Consider the following 9,993-nt stretch of genomic DNA (forward strand, 5'->3'; position numbering starts at 1 on the left):
GACTTAATTAAACAAATTTAATCAATTATTAAAATAACTTAATTTAAATAACTTAATTATTTAATTTAATTAATTCGATCCAATGACTTAATTAAACAATTTAATTAATTTGGCTTGATGATTTAATTAAAGAATTTAATTAATTAGGCACAACTTAATTAAACAATTTTAATCAAGTGCTTGAGAAGCTCATAACTTCTAATTTGATTAAGTGCAATTGAATCACCTCTCCCATTTTATTTTCAACATTCATTTTAGGTGTGTGACCCATTAGGCTTCTAACATATTGGCAATAAATTCAACATATAATTCTTAAGTTAAACTTAGAATTAGATAAATTTAAATTACTTTAAATTTATCATTAATCAAGTTAACTATCTAGAGTTCATAGGCCAAGATTGGGATCTAGCAATTCATCATGGCCACCCAAATGTTAGAAGAGTTAAGATGATTTGACTCAATCTTTTAGTGATAAGCCTTTTAGTGTAATTTATTCCCTCATCATATATCTTAAAGATGATAAGAGTATGGTGCAGTGTCTACTCTTATTGATCTTCATATTCGTTTTTAAAATTTGATCATCAACATTATAAAGACTTATGAAACTTTTTCATAATCTTCAAGTCCCTTGGGTTAAGGACTTCAATAAGCTACTATCAACCAAGAACAATTAGGATATGCCCTTTGCATCACTTGGGGTGATGATTCCTATCTTGATCACTCATTTGCCTTCACATGCTTCATTCTATATCTAAAAGCATCTTATTTTGGCATCCTTAGTTAGGCACTCGTAGGGATGAAATCAAAGCATCGCACTCTACACATAAGATAATTTGGTGTCTTAAGTTTACTGAGTATTTACAGAACTGACAAATGAGAAGTATTGCATAGACACTTGAGTGAAATACCAAATGCACTTCTCATGGTGGGTCATGTTCAGTGAATTTGCTCTTCTAGGCAAGCACCTTCATTCTAGTTCTAAGTATCTTTATACTTCAACCTATGAGATCGATTGCTTGCTTTTTAAGTAAGGAACATAGAATGTACTAATCTCTAGGTATCATTGATGCCCGGTCTCAATAATATATTGACTAAGAACATTTTGAGATTACACTTTGATACATAAGGATCTCATAACTGCAACTCATTACAGTTCTCCTGCAAGGCATATTTATCTCATGGACGTTATCCAATTAGACTTATAACTTGTTATAATTGATATCTTATCGATGAAGGAAAACCTTTAATCATTCAACATGAATGATGTCGTTGCATGATTGGAATCCATCCTTAACCAATCCCGATTAACTATAGGGCTCATCCCAACATATTTTACCCAAAAGAAAAAGGTAAAAGAATACTCTCTTAGTAAGATTACGGAGAGACTCTACTCTTTTTCCTCATTGTCATCTAGGTTGAAGGGAGGATCCAATAGAGTAAGAAAGTTGGCCATGTACATCCCTATGTAGTTGGCACAGACACAATATTTGCTCATTGTTCGATTGCACTTCACTTTATATGACATTTATTGCATGTTTTGGAGCTCGAGACGTTCTATTCTTTAAGGCAATGTCAAAATTTGGGCTTAAGGTCGAGTAGCTCTAAGTTGTGGTGTAAAGGAAGAACTTCCACCACTAGCAGAGGGGTTAGAATCTAAGAATAATACTCACATTAATGGGAGCTTTTGGATGCAACAATTTCGCACTCTAGTCCTAGTGTACACCAACTTTCCCACATAAAGCAATTATCAAAAAAAAGAACCATATGCCATCTTGTTTTGTACATGAACTGTGTAGTATGACATTAAAGATTTGCTGGCCAATGTTGATTGATTTACCAATAACAATGGCATAGATAAGGATGGCCCGCTCCTTTGTAACATCATTGATGTATGTGGATGAAATCATCTTTTCCGTTACAAAGTGTAGCTTGTCATGGGCCAAAACTTAAGCCTAGTCTTGTATGGCCTTGAACTCTAAAAATAGAGCTTAAGTTAGCCTATAAATCATTAGTCCACATTTCCAACCCAAAAGACATACTTGATAAGTGGTGGAAAACCCATGCTTGTATACCCAAGAGCCACCCCATCTCTTACTGATGTGGGATCTGTGACACAGTCACACCTTTATATCCCTTTTCATAACACTAGCTTTGAAAGATACTGGTTCATCCTTTGACATCTTCCATTGAGCACTTTCCTTCTAAAGAATTAAGATTATCTCATTCCAATCTTGATGCTTTCTCAGATATTGCTCATAACCATCATCTTTGATGTTAGAAGTTTCGTAGAAATCATTGATAGGGTGGCTTTGAAAGGGTACCTGTTTACCTCACACAAAGGTTACACTGTCAATATGTTTAAAAGCATTAACGCAGATTTTTTTTACCACTAAGATGGTTGCTACCTCTAGTTTGGCATAGAATTTCTACCATTGCCTTTTGCCAATATGGGCTTGTATGCTTAGGTAGCATGTTAGAACGTCATCAAAACCTTTTTCTTGAATTAGAACTTTGTTGACGAGAGATTTGTGTCTAGTCATACCATCCATAGACACAAATGTACTTCTATCAAACGAGCCACTCGAACTACTTCTTGCTCTCTTTAGTGTTATTATCAAATTTTTTGTAATAATTTCAACAACCAAATTAAAGCACAACAAAGCAAAATTTGCAGCAACTATTTAATTCCCAAAACTACTCCACTACAATTATCACAATTACGAATTTGAACCTCTCAATTTTTTTGATCAATTGCAACAATAGTACTATTCAATCAACAACTCAATTAATCTACCTATTAATCAAACCATAATTCAATCCAAAATTAAGTCACCCAAATTAGAATTCTCAAAAATTCCAAAAACCTAATATTATTAAGCACAATTATCTTAACTAGCATGAATGTTCATCAAAACTAATCAACAAACCATTAAAATCAAGAACCAAGCACAAATTCTTTAATATTGTTTAAAATCTTTGATGAGAGAGAACTAACTTGAAGAAATTTGCGACAAACTTATTTGTTGAAGGTTAATGGAGATTGAATGAAGTTTTGATGGGTTTGGAAGGAAATAGTTGAGGAATTCGAGTGGGTGTGAGTGAAAGAGAGTGCTTGTGGGAGAGTAGGAGAGAAAATTGAAGAGAATTTTGAATTAGAGTTGCTTGGAAAAAACGAAGGGTTTTTAGAAGGCTGTTTTGGGTGAAACGGCATCATGACTTTGCTTCTTTGGCATCGCAATGCCCAGTTTTCTATTTCAGAGGAGTTATGATTCAGATTTCAACACTGTGGCATTGGCCCTTGGGCACTACAATGCTGAACATTTTGTTTAGGGGAATTTCTGTTGAGCCCTCAACGTCGCGACATTGAACATTCTATTTTTTTAAATAGTACTTTTAAATAAAAAAATTTTAATTAGCAAATAAAATAAATAAATAATAAAGAAAAATAAATTGAATAAGAAAATTAAGTGTGGAAAGTTTAGGTTAACTCCCAAGAAGCGCTTGATTTATAATTGTTGCCTTAACCTTTTTAGAGTTCAATTGGCTTTGATCAAAGTGATTGAGGATTTATGGCGTTCGATTTCGTCTCCCTAATAGTGCTTAAGATGCTAACCATTCATTTTGAATGTCCTATTCGAGCTTCCTTTCGATAATTCCACTATTCCATGAGGAATACTTTCGTGACATCGAAAGGACCTGACCATTTGTACTTGAGCTTACTAGGAAATAATCTCAATTGAGAGTTATGAAGGAGAACATGTTGGCTTGGTTTAAAATGACGCTCGATAATCTTTTTGTGATGCCTTCTCTTTGTCTTCTTTTTATAGATACTTGTATTCTCATAAGTTTGAAGATGAAACTCATCCATCTCATTGAGTTGCAAGAGACGCTTCTCACTAGCTACTTGGAGATCAAAATTCAATTTCTTGATGGCTTAATATGCATTATGCTCAAGTTCAACTAGAAGATGGCAAGCTTTGTGGAAAACCAATCTAAATGGAGACATCCCAATTGAAGTTTTATAGGCGGTTATACAAGCATGCAATGCATCATCCAATCCCTTGGACTAATCTTTTTTGGATGAACATACGATTTTCTCTAACATTGTCTTAATTTTTATTTGAAACTTCAACTTGGCCACTAGTTTATTGATGGCATGCTGTGGCAATCTTATGTTTAACTTTGTATTTAGCAAAGAGTGCATCAAAATACTTGTTACAAAAGTAAGAACCTTCATCATTGATAATAGCTCTAGGGGTGCCAAAACGAGTGAAGATATTCTTTTTCAAGAATTTCAATACCACATTTGAGTCATTATTTGGGGATGCTGCAACTTCAACCCATTTAGACACATAATTAACAACAAGATATATAGATTATTGTATGAAGGTACAAATGGACCCATGAAGTCAATTCTCCAAAAATAAAAAACTCCACCTCGAGGACATTTTTGAGAGACATCTTGTGTCTTCGTGGCATGTTGCTAACTCTTTGCCATCTATCACGTTTTTCAACAAAATAATGAGCATTTTAAAAAAAGGTAAGCCAATAAAAACTTGATTGAAGAACCTTTGCAGCAGTTCTTTAACCTCTATAATCCAAAGAGTGACAATGGTGAAGTATATTCTCAACTTCATCCTCTAAAACACACTTTCTAAGAATTTGATCCCTATATTACTTAAATAAGAAAGGCTCATCCTAAACATAATATTTGACATCATGCAAGAATTTCTTCTTCTATTGAGAGTTCAAATTAGGAGGAAAAAGATTATTTACAATTTAGTTCATAAAATCAACATATTATGGTAATCTTTTTTGCTTGTCAGATGAAACAACTGCTCATCTGGAAAATTCTCATTAATAATAGTTGAATTACTAGCTTGTCTCCCATTTTCAAGCCTTGATAGGTGATCTACCACTTAATTTTTTGTACCTTTTTTGTCTTGAATTTCTAAGTCAAATTCTTGTAGCAAAAGCATCCACCTTATCAAGCTTGGTTTGACATCTTTCTTTTCAATCAAATATTTGATTGTAGAAGATTAGTATAAATAATGACTTTGGTTCTAATAAGGTAGGAGCGAAATTTATCAAATGCAAACACTATAGTAAATAGCTCCTTTTCAGTGGTGGTGTAGTTCATCTAGGCACAGTCAATGTTCTACTGGCATAATAAATCAGATTAAGTCTCTTCTCTTTTCGTTGGCCTAGGACTGTGCCAACCGCATAATTACTTGTATCACACATAAGCACGAATGGAAGGCTCTAATCCAAGATTGTGATAATAAGTATAGAAACCAATCTCTTTTTTAGAACCATAAATGCCTTAAGGCATGCATCATTAAAATGGAAAAATGTGTCTTTCTCCAAAAGGTTGCACACTGGCTTAGAGATTTTAGAAAAATCTTTGATGAAGCACCTATAAAAACCAGCATGACCAAGAAAACTTTGAATACCTTTCACTGATGTTGGAGGTGGGAGTTTGTCAATTGTCCTAATTTTTGCCTTAGCTATTTTTAAAACCTTTGCTAGAAACTTTATGTCCAAAAATATACCTTCTTACACCATCAAGTGACATTTTTCCTAATTTAGTACTATGTTGGTTTCTTTACATCTTTTAAGCACTTTAGCAAGATTATGTAAGCAATCATCAAAAGAATCTCCAAAAATTGAAAAATCATCCATAAATACCTTTAAATACTACTCAACCATATTAGTGAAAATAGCCATCATGCATTTCTTAAAAGTAGCTGAAGTATTACAAAGTCCAAATGACATTTTTTGAAAAGCAAAAGTCCCATAAAAACAAGTGAAGGTGGTTTTCTCTTCATCTTCTTATGCAATAGCAATTTGGTTGTACCTAGAATAACCATCTAAAAAGTAATAGAAATCCTTACTAGCAAGTCTGTCAAGCATCTAATCAATAAATGGAAAAGAAAAGTGATCTTTTCAAAGAGTTATGGAAGCTTCAAACATTTTCATAATTATCAAAATTAAAATTAAAAAATAAATAATTTAATTCTTTAATTATCATTCAGAGTTCTTGATAAAATAAAACTTCTTACTGAATAATAACTTTTATTTTATTATTATCCATTTTTATTTAAAAAGAATTAATAATAAATAGAAGAGTGATAGTCAAACATGGAGTCTTCTTTTATCAACATGGATGTCTAGATTCATTTTGCAAGAATTTTCCTATCATTATCTTAATTTAAGACAACTCTTATCTTTAATTAAGACAAAATGTTTTATCTTGTCTAAATTGAGACAAATATGTTTTGTCTAGATTAAGACAAAATATTTTTCTTGTCTTAAATTAAGGCAAATATATTTTCTTCTCTAAATTAAGACCAAACATGATTTCTTGTCTAAATTAAGACATAATATGATTTTTTATCTAAATTAACACAAACATGTTAAAATTGTCATTTTTGTGCATAATTTAATTAATCAAATAAAACATGCATTCCAACTTAAACAAGTTGAATTCTACGAAGTTAAGTGGGGAATCTATTAGGACATAGATATTTCAAGGTCTAATAAACTTAGAATTATTCATAATCTCATTAAAAATAATTCAAGCTTATTAACCATGAAATCACTCCACCATAGATTTATGGTTGCACTATTAGATTAACTATAATTACGAGAAATAATTTAATACTTGATATTAGTTATTAGTTGTCCAATTGCAAACCTTATATTGCGAACCTTCATAACTATCCAATGACAAAAAGTGAATTTATCGTTTTACCCTTTATATCAATGTTGTTCCTTAGTCTCAAATTTTATCTGATTAATGATTGAATACTCTAGATCTAATCTTTTGATTATCCAAATATGATGAGTAGCTAATTCATCAATCTACTAGGCTCATATTAATCACTAATCTTCCTGAAATCATTAGAAGTGATGTTAATACTATGAACTTTATTATTTGGATATATATTTGCAAATGTTCAACTCGATTATAATCCCAACATACGGAGTCTAGATCAACATACTTATGGTATATCAAAGATTATAAGGAGATTAAACACGAGTCCACTATCCATCAAGATTTCGGTTCTATTATAAGCAAATGCATAAGTATGAGATCATGATTTAAGTAACCGTTAAACTTAAATTTGATTTTTACATGATTCCAGTTTATGTTATAATGTCATTACTCAAAATCAACCATTTCGATGATTTGAGCCTTATCATTCCCTTGAAATGAATTATATTCATTTCGTAGGGAAATAATCTGGATACTATAGCCTTAACACAATAAAGTGACCAGCTTTATTATATGGTTGTAAACAATTTTTAGACTCAATTAAAATACATGTCTTCTATGTATGACTCTTCATACAAATATATTTTAATATCTTAATAAAATCATGGTAACTTAATAACTAGATAATGAATGGTTACTTAAAACAAACTCTTCATCTTATTATCAAAATGTACTTTCATTACAAATAATTAAATGAAATTAAACATGAGAATATACTTGCTTGCCAAGGCACCATATTCTTAAAATTCCTAACAAATGGTTGCGTTGTGGTTGTCTTCAAGAAGGATTTTGTGCATGTAAATAGATGGACTAATTCCTCTAATGTTTACAATGGTCCACCCTATTGCTTCTTATACTTTCTTAGCACACGAAAGAGCTTGTTTTCCTACACGTTAGTAAGAGAAGAAGAATTAATGATTAGTAAAGTAGATGAGTTTCTTAGAAAAGTGTACCTTAGATGATTAAGTAATGGCTTAAGCTCAAGTGTGGGTGGCTTTTCAATGGAAGGCTTGGTTGGTCATGATTAAGAAGATGGTAATTCTAAGGATTCAAATTGAGGTTTAATGAGGTATGGTAGGGCATCCAATAATTTCGCATATTCAAGAACTCTATCATCATCAATTTCACAAGTAGAAATTAAAGAAGCCTCAATGGATCATTAGCATAATTTTCAATAAATACCTTGTTGGTGATGTTATTCACCACATTAACTGCACAAAACTCATTAAAATCTTTTGGAGATTTTAAAGCTCTAAAAATATTAAAAGTTATTTCTTGGTCTTGATCCCTTAAGATAAGTTCACATTTTGTAACATCAATAAGAGTTCTACTAGTAGCTAAGAATGGTCTTTTAAGAATGATTGGTATTTCACGATCTTCTTCCATGTTAAGCACAATAAAATCTAATGAAAAAATAAACTTACCAATTTTACCAAAACATCTTCCACAATACCTCTTAGGTAGGTGAGGGTTCGATTAGCAAGTTGTAAAGTCATAAAAATAGGCTTAACCTCTCCTAAACCAAGTTGTCGATAATGGACAATGACATCAAATTTATGCTTACACCTAAATCACATAAAGCTTTTGCAAAACATAATGTACCAATAGTGCATGGGATGGTAAAACTACTTGAATCTTTAAGCTTTGGTCAAAGCTTATTTTGAATTATGGCACTACACTCCTTGCTAAAGGCAATAGTCTCAAATTCACTCAATTTTCTTTTTTTGGTCAATATATCTTTTTAAAACTTCACTTATTGGTTCCGTTGTAGTGCTACAATAAGGGTGAATAGAACTACAAATTTTCTATTCAGCCCTTTAAAGCTTGTTGAGCTCTTAATCAACTAGATGAAGGGAAGGACTAAAACTTATTAGAATTACTAGACACCAAGTAAGGAAAGGTAAAGAGAAGTTGACAATGCGAGAATATTTATAGTGGTTCGGCCCTCTTGACCTACATCCATTATCTTGATTTTCTAAACATAGATTTTTCAACCCAACTTTATTATACTAGTGGAATTAATAGCTTGCATCAAGCTTTTACAACGTGAGCTTTTAACCTAAACTCTAATCCTTTACAACAAGCTTTAAAGTATTTCCTGCACTCTAATTTTCTAAGAAAAAGAAGAAAAAGAAGTACAACTATGACACTTTATAAATCTGGATAGATTACAATCAAGCTCAAATACTTTTTCTAGATTTAGAATGAAGGACAAGAGTTTTTTGTGAAGGATGATTGGCATTTTGCTCAAAAATGGTTGTTCTCTCTTCCAACTTTTTTTTTTAACCGTTAGGGCTTCCTTTTATACTTATGAAATTGAATTTTTCTGTTAGAAATAGTTTCTGGCCGTTGAAGACAGTCTGATACCATTCTAGTCATTACTGTAGTGCTTAAATTCAAAATGGATAGATAGAGTTCGACTAACTGGTTACAAATAACTCTAATCGATTATAGTTTCTCTACCTTGCACTATCTTGTTGTTGTGTTCTCTACTCTAACCGATTACAGGAGGTACTAACCAATTAAGAGATCTCTGTCTTCAAGCTTCTCTACCTCAATAGACTTCTTCTAACTGGTTAACTCTCTTTTTAACTAATTGGAGCTTCACATCCTTTAGTGTTAATCAATTAACACAAGCTCTAAGCAATTAAAAATTCTTTGAATTTGCACTTTTTCATTTTCACTCCCTTCAATGGTCAACTTCACTTTAAATTTGAATTTTAGTGCTTAGAGATTCTTCAAGTCTTGTGCTCTAATCGATTAACCTCATGCCTTAATCGATTAGCACACCTTCATTTTCCTTTGTCCAGCACTTCTTAATCAGTTACGCCAAGTGCCAACTGATTAATATTTTTTTGTTTTGTTTCAACATATAGCCTAGCCATTCCTTAACTGATTAAGGCTTTTTGCTAATCAGTTACTAAGGCCCTATCTTTACAAACCCTTTCCTTACAAATCCTTTCCATTTCTCACTTAAACTGATTAGACTTTCTATTATATAATCCTACTTTTAATTATTCATTTCATTGAAAGAAAATTATCCTGCACACTTAATTAATAAGGTTAACCATTAATGAATGAGGAATGTTTTGTTAGCATCAAAAACATATGGAGTCAATAAACTTCACATAGCTTGGTATATTCTCCAAAGTTTTAGCAAAAGCAATATTAACATACAGTTTTTTAAATACCTCATGAAATCTTTGGAATTGCTT

Source organism: Theobroma umbraticum, unplaced genomic scaffold (genome assembly GCF_002168275.2).
Source record: "Theobroma umbraticum cultivar Fairchild unplaced genomic scaffold, ASM216827v3 scaffold_95.0, whole genome shotgun sequence".
In the NCBI taxonomy this organism is placed as follows: Eukaryota; Viridiplantae; Streptophyta; class Magnoliopsida; order Malvales; family Malvaceae; genus Theobroma; species Theobroma umbraticum.